The sequence below is a fragment of the Rhipicephalus microplus genome, unplaced genomic scaffold (genome assembly GCF_043290135.1).
Source record: "Rhipicephalus microplus isolate Deutch F79 unplaced genomic scaffold, USDA_Rmic scaffold_12, whole genome shotgun sequence".
Lineage (NCBI taxonomy): Eukaryota > Metazoa > Arthropoda > Arachnida > Ixodida > Ixodidae > Rhipicephalus > Rhipicephalus microplus.
The window spans coordinates 38772395-38787054 of NW_027464585.1; the positions used below are offsets into that span (position 1 = coordinate 38772395).

The window sequence follows — 14660 nt, forward strand, 5'->3', positions numbered from 1 at the left end:
TCATCAACCGCAGTAAAGACTGTCCAAGTATTTATTTATTTATTTATTTACTGCCAGCCCCACACATGAGGCCTTAGGCAGGGGTGGGTGATACAAAAAGGAAACAAATATAAAAATACAACAGGAAAGGAGACACGTCACGTAGAGCTATACCGTCAAGAACTAGTGCATCAAAGTAAAACGCCAGTACTTACACAATTGTAGTGGTTTACGCGTACACGTACAAAAAAAACTATTACGACAAACATCTACTCATACAGAACTAAGAAACAAACATCATATAACGGTTCAAAAATCAACAACATTTCAAAATACAACGCATTGATATGAAAAAAGTGATAGAAAGTGGAACATAAATGGAAGCCTGTTCAGGAAGCGTGGTGGAATATTAGAGGGTGAAGCGCAAAGAAAGATCAAAGTCAAGTGGGTTGCTGGTGTTTAAGTTTTTCCATGAACAACTGAACGGTTTCGTGGTTCACCAGATCGGCAGAAAGAGCATTCCAATTAGTGACAGTGCGCAGAAAAAAATGAGTTTTTAAAGGCTTTTGTTTGACAGGAATATTCCTTCAGTTTTTTTGGGATGCTCGGAACGAGTTGATCGGCGGTGAACCGTTTTTATATACGCGTGCTTGTCTATGCGTGGCTTGTTGTGGTAAAGTAGAAACATGTACTTCAATCGATCGTGTTGCCGTCTTGCCTGCAATGTATCCAAGTCAGCTTACTTTAACAGTTCACTGGGTGACGTAAAAGCACTGTAGTGATTATATACAAATCGGATTGCTTTTTTTTAATTATTTCAAGTGTTTTATATTTACGGTCCCAAACCACCGATGAGTACTCGAGGATCGGACGGATAAAAGTTTTATACGCAATTAATTTTAATTTTGGGGTAGAGTTGCGCAAGTAACGTCTTAGAAATGCTAATTTCTGTAAAGCTTTCTTTTCAATGTAGGCAACATGGTCATTCTACTTAAAATCTGCACTTAATACAACCCCCCAATATTTATAAGTTTTAACGAACGATAGCTTTTGACCGTTGATGGAATATGAGTGTTTCAAAGGATATGAGTGTTTCAAAGTGTTTCAAAGGATTTCCTGATAAAGAATGCAATCATCTGCAAATAACTTAATAGAAACCGGGATATCATTGGCAATGTCGTCTATATAATTAAAAAAAAAAAAGAAGTGGCCCTAGCACAGAGCCCTGAGGGATTCCCGATTTCACCGGTCGTGAATCAGACTGGACGTTATCTATAGAAACTATTTGATTTCAATAAGAAAGGTAGGCCTCAATCCATGAAGTTAATGTACGGTTTTTTAGTATAGGTTTAAGTTTCGCGAGAACTTTTGGATGTGACACGTGATCAAATGCTCTTTTGAAGTCTAGGAAAATCATGTCAATCTGGCCTTGCCTATCTAGAATAGCTGCAATGTCATGAACGGTTTCCAACAGTTGTGTGATGATTGAAAATCCTTTTCGAAAGCCGTGGTGTCGGTCATTGATTAAATTATTTTCCTCGAGAAAAACTGAGAGATGCTTGAATATAATATGTTCTAATACCTTCGCACATGAGCAAAGCAGGGAAATTGGTCTATAGGCGGAGACGAGAGAAGTGTTAGGTGATTTGGGTATAGGGATAATTTTTCCAAATTTCCAGTGATCTGGAAGCGCACGCTGTGACAGTGACTTCTGAAAAATGATGCACAAGAACTTCGAGCACCATTCAGCATACCTCACAAGGAACGTGTTAGGTATGCTATCACTACCAGGCGTCTTTTTGGGATCCATGTTAAGAAGCAGAGACAAGATTCCTTCCTCAGATATTTCAAGGTCACTTATTGGTGGGATATCATGAAGCGTTTTTGAACATGGCCTTCTCCTATCGTCATCAGTAAACACTGAACAAAAAAAAACGTGGTAAATGATTCTGCAATAGTTTCTTTATTAGTTACGATAGTCCCATTTACACATATATTATGAAAACGCTTCTTGAATGGGGCAAAATGCTGCCAGAATTTTGCTGGGAATGACAACAAGAAGTTTTCTAAAGTGACGTTATAGTACTGATCTTTTGCTTCCTTGATACTGTCTTTTAATTCTTTACGCACGTTACTAATTTTAAGCATGGTTGACGGGGTGGGGTTCTGACGATGCTGTTTTCTATTTCATGTTTGCCTTTCGCCTCAAACGAACAACTGGCATAGTAATCCATGGGCTAACATTTTTTATTATTTTCACCTTTTCTGGCACAAAGTCATGAACGCACTGCAACACAAGGTTTTTGAAGAAACACCAAAGGTTGTTAACAGTACAAGTACTACATTCAGAAAGTAAAGTGAATCGAGAAAAATGTAATTCTAATATGTAAAGTATTTCTACGTCTTTTGCGCGCGAGAAGACAGACACCACGCGTTCTTCCCTCTTGCCTATTGGAACGTCATTAAGATTAATGCACATGTAAACCAGTTTGTGATCGGATATTCCATCAAGCACATTGGTGTCTGCCACACGACGCAGCATCCTGTCGCTAACGAAAAAAAGATCCAGAGTTGTAGCAGTAGCATTCTGTATGCGGGTTGGCTGCTTAACTAGTTGAGTTAAATCATGAAAAAGGACTATATCGACTAAACGTTTCACTGCATTTGAAGAGGGCACAGGAAAATCAGGGCCCGAATTCACAAAGCTTTCTCTTTGGCTACGCATTTTCATAGCCAAAAATTCTCTTATATGGAGGGATTACTATAGCGCGGGTATGAATTTAACTTATTCGGCACTTAAGAGGGCAAGGAGGACAGACGATAGCCGATGAAACGACAAGGAAAGAAAGAAGTGTGTGCCGATAATATCAAGGTAGCACGCAAACCGTCTAGCATCGAGAGTATACGATGATAGCCAATGATTTGCTGCATCTAAGTTTCAGTTCCGCGAGCGTCTGCTACAGCGCTTACGGGATGCCGCGTACGTTGTAATAGACGTTTTGGTGGGCGGTGCAAAGCCAAGCACTCGCCTTTATTCAACGACTGTAGCTAAAAAAAATAATTGCTTGATGGCCTTAAGCCACCGAGCAATCCATGCACTATCTCGCCAAGTACAAGTAAACAACACTCCAGGTGCACCACATAAATGAAACCCCACATAAATCGATGCATGCAATGTTTGAAAATGTGCCTCGAATGTCTTCCCTTATTTAAAGCGACCACTTACCTTACATTTCATTGAAGCTGCGCTGCTACTTAACTGATTCCGTGCAATCTAGCACGGTATAGTGGTGAACGTAAGGGTGTTTTGTACCTATAGTCAAAGGTAGCCTTTGTTACAATATTCTTATTACAAGACACATGAGCGACTTTGGTGCCTGCAGACGAATTGTGCTAAAATAGTTAACAGCAGTAATCAAATGAAATTGTGAGCGCAATTTCACTGGTTCCATGCACCGCAGCATTTTTATAAAGCCGGAATGCGAGAACGTGCATACGCTTACGCTTAGGTATATGTCTACGTAAAATGAGGGAGACTCGTCGGGAGGTGTCTCAGTGCTAATGCTTTTCACAAAACACGGTGCAAATATTTCGTCCAGCGTTGTTTGAGTGCGCAAACGAAGCAAGGGACGTGTATACGAGTCTTGGGGTCGAGAGACGTTATCACACGTGCGAAAAGGATAAAGAGAGAGAGAGAGAGAGAGAGAACTCGCGTTTCGGCTTCGCGAAAGCTTGAAATTGATAGATAATAAAGACAATTTTCTGGCCTGCAGACGTCAGGGAATGTCTCCGCAAAGCAACGTCAGATGCTCGGAGAGCATAAAAAAGAGGAGTACGCGTTATATGGGAGTGACAGCCACTCAGAAAGCGAGATGAAGTGTGACTGTCCTTAGATGTGAGAATCATTGCTAATTAGGAGAGTTGAGTTAATGAGCCAAAACTTTTCTAAATAACGATAATGGAAGCAAACTGAGCATTCATCTAGTGAAAGTGACACTAGTGGCAGTGAACTCATAATAGTTGAATAGCGTTGTCACAGGCTGTTATATATTTTTATTTTCTTATTTATATTTGGCAAACTACGAGAAGGTAGCCTACGTTAGAGCCGGCTATCCCAACGTCATGACAGTAATGTACAAAAATAAATAGCGCACGGTTATACAGTCGCACGTGGCGGTTTCTATCTTCTAGTAACCTTGGGCAAACGCATTCTATTTTTTCTATTTTTGACAAAGTTTCACCGGACGTTTTTGCATTTGGCTTCATTCGAAGGAATGACGATATATCAGCAATAGGGCGAATGCAAGCACTGCTGCAGTGGACGAGCGGTTACAGCGCTCAACTACAATCTACGAGGTACTTGGTTCGATTCGCAGAATCACTGAGAACTTTTTTTTTTTCAAGAGGTTGCCCGGCCTGACATTATGCGTGGTGGCGAGTACTAATTTTTTGAGAAGTAGGCTTTCGCGCTTGCTTCTTTCACTCCCCTTTTGACCCAAAAGCGCTGTATTGTGCTCCTTCAAAAATTAAACAATTCAGGGTTCATAATTTTTTCCTCCATTCTCTCTTATCGCAAAAGTGTCCAGTGCTGAAATACCGAATTATACCTGGTATATTACTTTTCACGTGTTTGGATATTCGACCAGCAATCAGTCTTCACGGTGTTTTGAAGAAAATCGACACATGCAGTGAGCTAACTGCTTGCAGCCAAGTTGACTGCCTTTGTAGGAACACGCTTTCGTGCTAATTTGGTGGGCATCATCACATGCAGCAAGATCAAAGAGCACGGACAGTTAGCGCTGACGCGAACAGAGTGATTAGTTTGTGTCTTCTCTCCCGCTATTTGTCATGCTGCACGCTTCAGTGTAATGTCGCTGTCAACGGTTAAAATGAACTATAGCAGTTAATCGAGTTCTGCTGAGAGGGTCCCCTATTGTCCGGAATGGAACAGAACAATGGCAATTTGATTTGTGTGATAAAGAGATACCCTGCTTTTGGTTACTAGAATAAATTTCTAAACTGAAGTTTATTTTTATTAACAACAGTTCCAGTGCAGATGAAAGGTGCATGGACAAAATTCGTGTATTCAGCTCGACTAGGTTTGTGACCTTAATTGCAATTGCGAACCGGTATCACAGTATGCATAAATATCACACACATATACAACCACGAGTGATAGCTTGCTTATTCTGATTAAAATTGAAAGGTTGAAATCGACATATTCAACCAACGCAATGTGTACGAAATATGCCATGTAGAGTAGCTATGCTGTAAACTAATCTTCGCAGGTCCGTTCCATTTTACCCAATTTCTTGCCCATGACTGTAGGTTGGTAAATAGAACAACTTCTTCGAACACACATATTCTGTGTAAGGTTACATTTATTTTTATGCAGTACAAAATAAATTGAAATATGTAATGGCTCAAAAGAGAAATAACTAGAAACAAATTCAGCCATATCATTACCAAACTTACTCACCAATGATAAACGGATTCTCATTTAAAAGATACATACATACATACATACATACATACATACATATACGCACACGCACATATACATATGCACACCCATACATACATACATACACACACTCAGGTGTAAATATTAAAATGAATGACTATAAAACAACAATTCTAATAAACTCATTTTGAATATACTACAGAAAGTAACTTACGAGAGAAATCCACCGGCACTGTTATGTCTGAACACGGTGTTTTTCGAACCATCTCGCAAAAGCTTGATGCATAGTTTTCCGCTGATGCCCAGTGACAAGCACTCTTTATAAAAAACACAAGAATAAAGCCCTTGACAATGTCATGCTAAAGAAAAGGGCTGTGCATCAATATTTTGTACATGTCTGCAATATCACTCTATTTACATAGCTTGGCTCATTCACAAGCCACTAACAAAGCATGTTAGGACACTTGGGCTGAAAGTTGGCACAGCACGAGTAAATTCTAGACAATACATGAATAATACAAATATAAGCTACTAAGCTCCTTGGTGCAAACAGTGTTTATGTTGACAGCTATAGGTGCCATTTCGTTTCCCCAAAACACTTCTCAAAAGTAGAATCTACTTTATTTAGCTAAAAGTTTCTATTCTGGCGCGTCGTGGTGGTTTAACGGTGGAAGTGACTCTTTCGGCCAAGAAAACAAAGACCAATTATTTTTCCAGTTTGTGAATTCACTCCATGCTAACATTGAGGCAGCTGGTAGGAGTGCTTTTGGAGAGAGGAAACCACCACATTCCCACCAGTTGTGGCCTTGGGTAGTTACTTCACTTGGACAAAAATGATGAAAAACACTCCTCAAGAAGACTTCAAAGTTTACACACCAACACAGTTCCCATACAGCTGTCTATTAGTCTGCTTGAAAAATATTGAGTTTACTGGTGGGCAAAGACTGTACACTATGTGAGGTGATGCTCCAGTGCACTGCATGTATGTCTTGCTGCTGGCCTCAACTGCGATGTTGCTCAGTACATATGTGTAAAATAACAACTAATACTGTGCCACTGCAAAGTAATTATGAGTCATTTGCATGAAACAGGGACCACAATAAAAGAACATAACATTTGCCTTCACAACGTTCAAAAACTGTAAATAAATTTCCACAGAGTTTTCACAGATCATCTGAGAATAGTAATATTGGTTGTAAACACATTCTTACTTCCACTAACAAACTATTTTAAGATGCCAGATTCAATATTAGAGTATACCAGCACTTTTGTAGGGCTAAACAATTGTACAGGCACCTAGAAAAACACAAGTGAATGCATGCTATAGCTACATATAAAAATAAATACTTTTATTTCTAGTCTGAGTAGAGCTGCATAGATGATAAGTCACTTGCATTACATTATGAACAGACCTATCCGAGCAAAGTATACATTTAAAAAGTTACACTTACACAGTAGATAAGTAGACTGTTGAAGGACGGACAGGCAGTGGGATAATACCCAAGCACTAAAATCTACTGTTAAGATATACTAGGAGTAGTGATGATCCTCTTCCTTCCAAATAAAATAATCCACATAGATTCACTTCCCAGAGCTTATACACTCATGGCATCATTGGTGCTATACAAATGAGTGTACACTGAAGGTTACAATTACATCGACTAAGTACATGATTACTGCATCCATGGCTTTACTTCTTGTACTACAAAGAATGCAAACACAGTTACCATTGGCGACCATGGATGCTGTGATTTCTGGCATGCAAATGTAGAGGCACGCAGGCACTTAACACACATGTTAAAAACTTCAGCTCAAAAATATTTGCCCACTAACACTACAGCAGCCTTTAAATTAGTGTCATAGTTTGGTATCTTCCATGCAAAATTTAAATAATTTCGAATGCAAGCAAAGGAACTGCTGAATAATGCACTGCTAAGAAGTTAAGCAGCAGCTGCTCCTGACATCACAATGTGCTCTTTCTGCTGTTGTAAACTTTGAGCAGGAGAACAGTCACTGGCAGTCCCTTTATACTTGTTGGTCTTCTGTGCTCTGTTTTTGATACACTGTAAATGACCGTGGAGCACCGAACCCCTTGTTACTGCTGGAACTTAGAAAAATAGAGATCATTGTTACAACCATGCTACATGCAAGAGTGTACAGTTGTCAATTATGTGCTCATATTTACAGATATTGTATTTTCAGAAGCAAATGACAAGCCTCAACACACACACACACAAACAGTGAAGACTGAAAATATATTTAATATGATACAAGAGCAAAACCACAATGTTATAGATGAAGGCATGAAACTTCTGACAGGCATAAAAAGCCAATAGAGTTTCTTTTATTTCGACTTTACACTAGGTGCGAGAAGTAGACCACAAATAAGTTCACTAAGAAACACAAGTTAGACTGCATTACAACACAAAAGCCAATGTTGATAAATTTAAGGCTATCTAACATAGCCAGCTCACCATACCGCATATAGGAGCAAATGGGCAGTCTAGAAGACACAAAGAACTTGTGGATTATGAGTGTGCTTGTTTCTGACATCTATTATTCTAAATGAAGAAAACCTTTCAAAAATGCACTTCATCAGGGGAAATAATCATACACAACAAACACAACGGGCTCCTACAGGTGCCACCAACACTCACCATTATTGTTGATACCAGTGTCTTGCCGGATGGATATGCTGTGTCCTGCACAGAACACCAGAGGAGCGCTACATGACTTGGATTGCATGTGTGCTAGCTGCATCGCTCTGCTGCTGAAATAGGCTAGCCACAGTCAGAGAAATGAGAAGCCATGGCTTTGAAACACACTGAACGTCACCTTTAGAGATCAACAATGCATACTTAGGTCAGGTACAATTTGTAGAAAAATATATATCACTATGCAATCGTGGTGAACATGTTCGGCTGAAACACAAGCAACAGCACTGAGAGAGAAAAAGCTACATTAGGTAAAAGATGCAGTTACTGGCCTTATGTCATCTGAGGCTTCTTCAATAGGTCTTTCTCCTTGCAAGTTGTGAACAGCCAGGCAATTTTCACCCACTTGCTATTTCCTTCCAGAGCACTTGATCCACAGAGGGAGTCACAGGCTGGAGAGCTCAATAAGGAATCAAAGTATTTGTGCTCGTTTCAAAGCACAAGCTTTTGAGTCTCAGATTATTGGAGTTTCATTCATAAGCTGCATGCTTTCAGCTTTCAACATTCTCAATTATCTTGCAATTTAGTTTTATAAATGTTGAATAAGAATTATGTGTGAGAATATTACAGGTATCCACTGAAAGCAACCATGCTTGGGTTTTCAATTTGTGCACAGTAAGTGGTGTTCATGTAATCGTTTGTATTAAAGAAAAACTATCCTTGCAGCCAGCCGTTAGGCAGTTTTGTGCCCTCGAAGCTCCCAAGCAGATTGCAGTCCTTCCAGATGAGGCTGCCATGCATGCTTCCACGCTACATCCGCTGAATGATAACAGTCCGAGCAGTGACATAGGCTTGCACAGTTAGGGAGAACGTGTCCTTCCTATTTTTGTACAGGTACTCCAAGTAATGATGAGGATTTATGTGCCAGAATGTGCAACCGATGCATCACAGGACCTTAACAAACCAATCTCTGCGATCTGTGAAGAGCCAAAAACGAGATATTTAAAAACAATCATTAAAAGAACTCACTTCTAATACTTATTTGAGGAAGCTATCACTTCGTTAAAGTGACCAAAGTCTGCTATATTCACTTTGAAATAAACTGAAGCCTCATGTAAAATTTACGCACCGCAATATATATGTCCTACTGAAGTATAGTACTACCACAGTGGTAATCGTCTATAGAACTAATTTTCCAAAATAACATAAATTTTTAAGCGCAACCTGGCTCCTGAAAAATAAATTCACATTAACTTTCCAACTATCAAACGTGGTCAATCGACAGGCCCAACCTCATAATCAAACAAGAGCTCACTTGTATCAAATCACAAAAAACTTTTTATGTATTTGCTCCATAATATATGTATGTATATAACAGTAGTAGTAAATTTTTCATGCTTCAACTTACCGTAGAGAAACATTACATCTGATGGGCTTAAAAACTTGCACACGTTATAGAACTGCGTGAATTATAGTACCGGTGAAATTTAGTTCTGCAAGGTGAACTCACCGATGGCAGCATTTAGTGGCCGTCGGTGTCATAAGGAACCAAGTACGGCGAACAGGCAAAGGGCATCTGCAGACTGGAAGCTGCCAATGACAGCAATGAAGGGCTGGCCAGGCGTGCACGTCGATTGATAAAATGTAAGAACTGGCCATGACCGGCTGTTGTCAAGGCTCTAGTGCCGTGCAAAACGATGGCCAGACGAACTCGAAAACCTGTAGTTAGGCGATATTGGCCTACAACTTTATCCAAAGCAAGGCACCGGTGAAATCTTTGCTTTTTTGGGGGGCTGGAGGGAAGCTTGACGTTCACGGGCTCTCGCTGCCACATAGAACTCTCAATTTGTTACCGAAGAACAGTCTAGGTGCGCTTCCAAAGTAACACGATCCACAACAGAATGTAGCATCTCGCAGTTTTGGTTGATCACATCACAGCGCTAGAACTATGGTTATCACAAAAAGGAGAAGTGACGACTTAACAAACAAAAGCGCCAAGCTGCCCCACCACGACTTCGCAGGGCAAAACAGTTATCAACGCTGTCTTTCAAGTTTCGGTCACACGAGCACAGCTTGTTCACAAGTCTTGGAACGTCAACACAGCACCACTGTTCACAACGAACATCGTTTCACTCCCGAACAGTACATTGCTCTCAAGTAAATAGAAGCGTGCGGGCTAACTAGTGGCGAAGCAAGAACCGAGCGCGTAGTTCATACGTTTCCGTACGTACTTGGGGTCACTCAAGTAACGTGTCAAAACTCTGTCAATCTGAAATGTCGCACAGCACCAAACTGAGAGACTGGAAAGTCAAGCGAACGAACTGTTACCGGCACACAAACACACATTGCAGGCTTCTCGAGTGCCAGTTGTCGTTGATACATCGACGCCGATCCCCGCTTGATAACCACACCGACGCACAGGCTTCGCTGCGCTTCACCGTACACCATTGCACTGCCACAGCTTTCCGCACTGCTTACACGCACCGAAAGAGCTGCTGTAATCACAACACACCCGGTCAAACGCTGAAGTAACTCGTGCGAGAAGCGTTTGCTGAAAGTCGCACCGACCGATATGCTGTTTACGACGCCATGTTGTTTTCGACAACTGCGCAGCACATAAGATGATAAGAGAGCTCTTAGAAAGTACTTGCACTATTTTCACGGCGTGAAAAAAATTTCTCTTATGTGCTAGGGGGGTCATATGACGAACAGGACAGGCGTGCCAGATGAAAGAAGTGTTTTGGCAACGTCACGAAGTGAGCTGATGTAGAAGGTATTGCTTCACAACCAATCACAAGCTGTGCCTGTCGGCCAAGCCGTCGTCTGCTCGCGTTTGTCGTCTGCTTCGATCAGAGCATGCGACAGGGGATTCGCCTTCGCAACGCTATTATTCTCAGGTCAAGTGGTCGCTACGTCGCACAAAATACATGTCAGTGGCTCGCTCTACCTTTGAATGATGTTCGTGTGCCAAGTTAAATGGCTGGTAATTGACGCAGGGATGAATTCAGCCAAGGTTTGCTCTAGAATCGTGAGGGTTTGCATATTTTTGGTGTCATACAAAGTTACTAGGGTCATTTCATTCCGATTGCTTGCCATAGTATCACGGTCCATGTCGGTGTCTGAACAGTGAAGGTGAAGATGCATGATTTGTTTGTAGTTCCATGCGTAATCATGCGCACCCCTAATACGCTTTGGTTTACAAAGTACGCTTTGTTCCAGATCATCCCAAAGTGTATCGACAGCTGTATTTCAGAAATTGCAACCATTGGACAGTTAGAGCCAATGAAAGTACACTAGTGCACAAACTTTAGGAACCATTCACTGAAAACTTCCTCTCATTTTTATTTCCAAGAGCGTGCAAAGAATGTGCTCCCATTAACCTCTTTGTTGGTAATTTCCACCAATGAGGCAAGGATCACGAGTCGCACTTTTAATTGGATGAGATGGGGCGCAACACAACAACATAACAAATAAGGTTGATCCTATGCCATGTCGCGTTCGAATGCACCGACCATTCACGTATCACATTGGTTTTCATCCAACCACAAATCTTTACATGCGTAGTTTTATGCCATTGACGCCCAATGGAATTCTTCAATTACTGCGACTTCGAACTTATTGGACGATGGTGGTTGTCAACACCATCCACTGCATACAAGGGAAACAACACGCGAAGCTCAAAGCGCCGAAAGAAATAAAAACGCACCAGCAGTCATCAGGCAGCCCTTGATGGGCGTGAATTAACTCAAAACCAGCCAGGGCACCAAAGTATACCGCTGCGGCAGCAGGTTCTAAGTAGCCACATTGTTCCTAAGAGTGGTCCGGACCACTCTTGGGATTTTCTCTCAGCCATGCTGTTTTTACGCACAATTTCGCTTCGTGAATCCACCTACGAACACTTTTCGGTGACGTAAGCAAATATAGCAACTGCATCACCATCGCTGACATGTTCCCGGGCAGTCACAGCGCGCCTTATTTGCAGCGGCCGATGTGACAACTATGGCCTCTTACGACGTTTTTTCGTTTCGTGAATCGACTTACGCAAGAAAATTTCTCTTGCGCAAAAATGTTTTCGTAAGTGAGTTTTGTTAATCCGGGCCCAGTATCCCAAATAACTGAAGGAACGTTGAAGTCACCGCCAACTATTATCTTGCTTGAGCAACTGTGGACCATGCAAAGAAATTTATTAGGCTTATCAAAGAATGCTTCGTCTGTGCCTGAGGGGCGGTAAAAAGCGCCGACTATGAACTTAAGATTGCCTGTGTCTACTTTCACAATTACGCATTCAAGATCTGGTATATCGGCTAATCTTTCAACTTGTAAGGTTTCCTTAAATATGATTGCAACTCCGCCGCCTCAACTACTCCTATCTTTGTGATAGATGCGGTAACCTCGGGGCGTGATCTCATCATCACTAACGTCGGTGCGAAGTCAGGTTTCAGTAACTATCAAAAGATGAGGGTGATACGTTAACACCACACTGTCTAAATCATCGCTTTTTGCTAGAAAACTACGGGCGTTAATATTTAGGCATCGGAAAAGTCCCCCGTTCTTGTCGTTTTCATCTGTTGCGAGTTGCTCTGGTAAGCGGTCTGCTCGCAGAGACCATTCCACGCTGAACTTCATCTAATGTTAGCAATCGATTGTCAGTCTTAGTTTATTCATGTACAAGTTTAACTTTTGTGGCCGATTTCCTAATATCTGAAGTGCTGTTCCATAGAAACTTCCTGACGTGCCGAGTGCTTGCAGAGAAATCCTCCGAGACTGAGATTCCCTTCCCTTTTAATTTCAAGCAACTTTTGAGAACGTTAACTTTTTCCCTGTGGTCGAAAAACTTCACGATCACTGGCCGATTTTTACCATGCTGCCTTCGCCTTAGCCTAAGAATTTGCTCGACTGAGTTTACGTTCACGTCTAAAGCATGCCTGAACACATTGCAGACTACGCTTTCCATGAAGTCGTCAGAGGCGTCATCATTCTTTTCCGGTATGCCGAATACAACAAGGTTGTTACGCCTGCTTCTGTCTTCTAAATCAACGAGCTTACGTTCTAAGTCTTGAACGGTATTTTCTAGGCTGCGAAGTTTATCGCTGAATCCTTTAATTATCTCAGAAGTTTCTTCACAGTTTTTAATTTCAGCTCAATATCATCAAGCCTTTTTTGAATGTTGTTTTGACCTTCAATCAACTGTGACAACAATTCCGCAGTGGAGGGTCCTGGATTAGATTCAACGTCCCCGCATAGCATCAGTAGGGACAAAAACACTCGCTTAATGTTACAATACAAGGTATACAAGCTACGTGGGCACGTCAGCTGGACGAAATAACGATTGCTAGTTTTAACAGATGATACTTCGTTACTAACCTGCACGTAGAAAAGAAGCGGCTTGAACATGGTGCTACAAGATGACCAGCCGGCGTGCCCACTGAAGGAATCCGGGGATGGGGGGCGTCTTTTATCCACTTGGATTGACTTTGATGGCGCTGGAAGCAGCGTTGCCCAACCCTCGTAGATGATGGCTGACGCTTCCGCGGAAGTAGAATTACGTTCTTTGATGACCAAGTTGGTCGCATCTTGATGTGCGCTGGCCATTGCTGTTGCACCGCACAGGAATATCTGCACGTAGAAAAGAAGCGGCTTGAACATGGTGCTACAAGATGACCAGCCGGACTCGCTCGCTGGATTTCGTGCCGACCGGTTGTGCGCCCGCGCGCTCCGCGCGCTTGTGACCTTCGGCGTCACCGTAGCTCTGGCCGACTGGGCTCGCCCTACGTCACCTCCTGCCGCCGACGACCTTCGACGACAGTGAAGCTCTGACTTACTGAACGGGCTCTACGCCATCTACAGACGCCGATAACATCTCTCGCAAGTGTACCCCTTCCTCGGACTCCAGTGACCGTGCTTCCATCTTTCCTGTCTCTCCTATCCCTTCAGTTTGTTGTTGCTTCTTCTTCCTCTTTTCTACACCTTTACATCTACTCTTTTATCGCTCCTTACCCCCATCCTTTGTGAGCCCTGTGGCGGTGTCGCTCACTGAAGCAGACAATAACGGGGCTCACTTTTCTCTTCCTTTCTCTATCTTAAGAACCACTCGCATGACCAGCCGACGTGCCCACACTTATGATACAGGGCCCTCTTTCTTCAAACAAGGATGTTGTACACATTCTTCCCGTGGCGCAAATTGATGCTAAGTCACTACATGACTTCCTTCAAAAGCTTATTCTTGATCTCGAGGCATATAGTTTAAGAATATTTGCAGTGATCTCAGATAATAACTTCATGAACAGAAAAGCTATGCCCTTCTTCGCTAAGCCTCCAAGTGTCAGCCTTGTTTACCAGCATCCTGCCGACTCATCCCGACCCCTGTTTTTTGTTGTTGACCCAGTTCGCCCACGCCCTCACTCACGCCCTTGCCGCATGGTAGCGATCCATCCAAGGCACCCAAGGGGCGAGGGTGCTTCCCCACAATGGAGCAGCCTTAAACACTTATCTGTGTTTCCATGGCTCCACGACCACGACAGTGACTGTCAGCGTGTCTTCGAGAGATCGGCGGCTGAGCGAAA

General features: G+C 42.2%; 1 long non-coding RNA gene across 1 annotated transcript; it reads right to left on the minus strand.

The window, feature by feature from the left end:
* Nucleotides 1–5342: 5342 nt before the first annotated feature.
* LOC142783832 (uncharacterized) lies at nucleotides 5343–10799 on the minus strand. The gene is made up of 2 exons (XR_012888499.1): nucleotides 9608–10799; nucleotides 5343–9074 (listed from the first exon to the last, which is right to left on the minus strand). It is a non-coding gene; the product is annotated as an uncharacterized LOC142783832 (long non-coding RNA).
* Between the last annotated feature and the right edge of the window lie 3861 nt (nucleotides 10800–14660).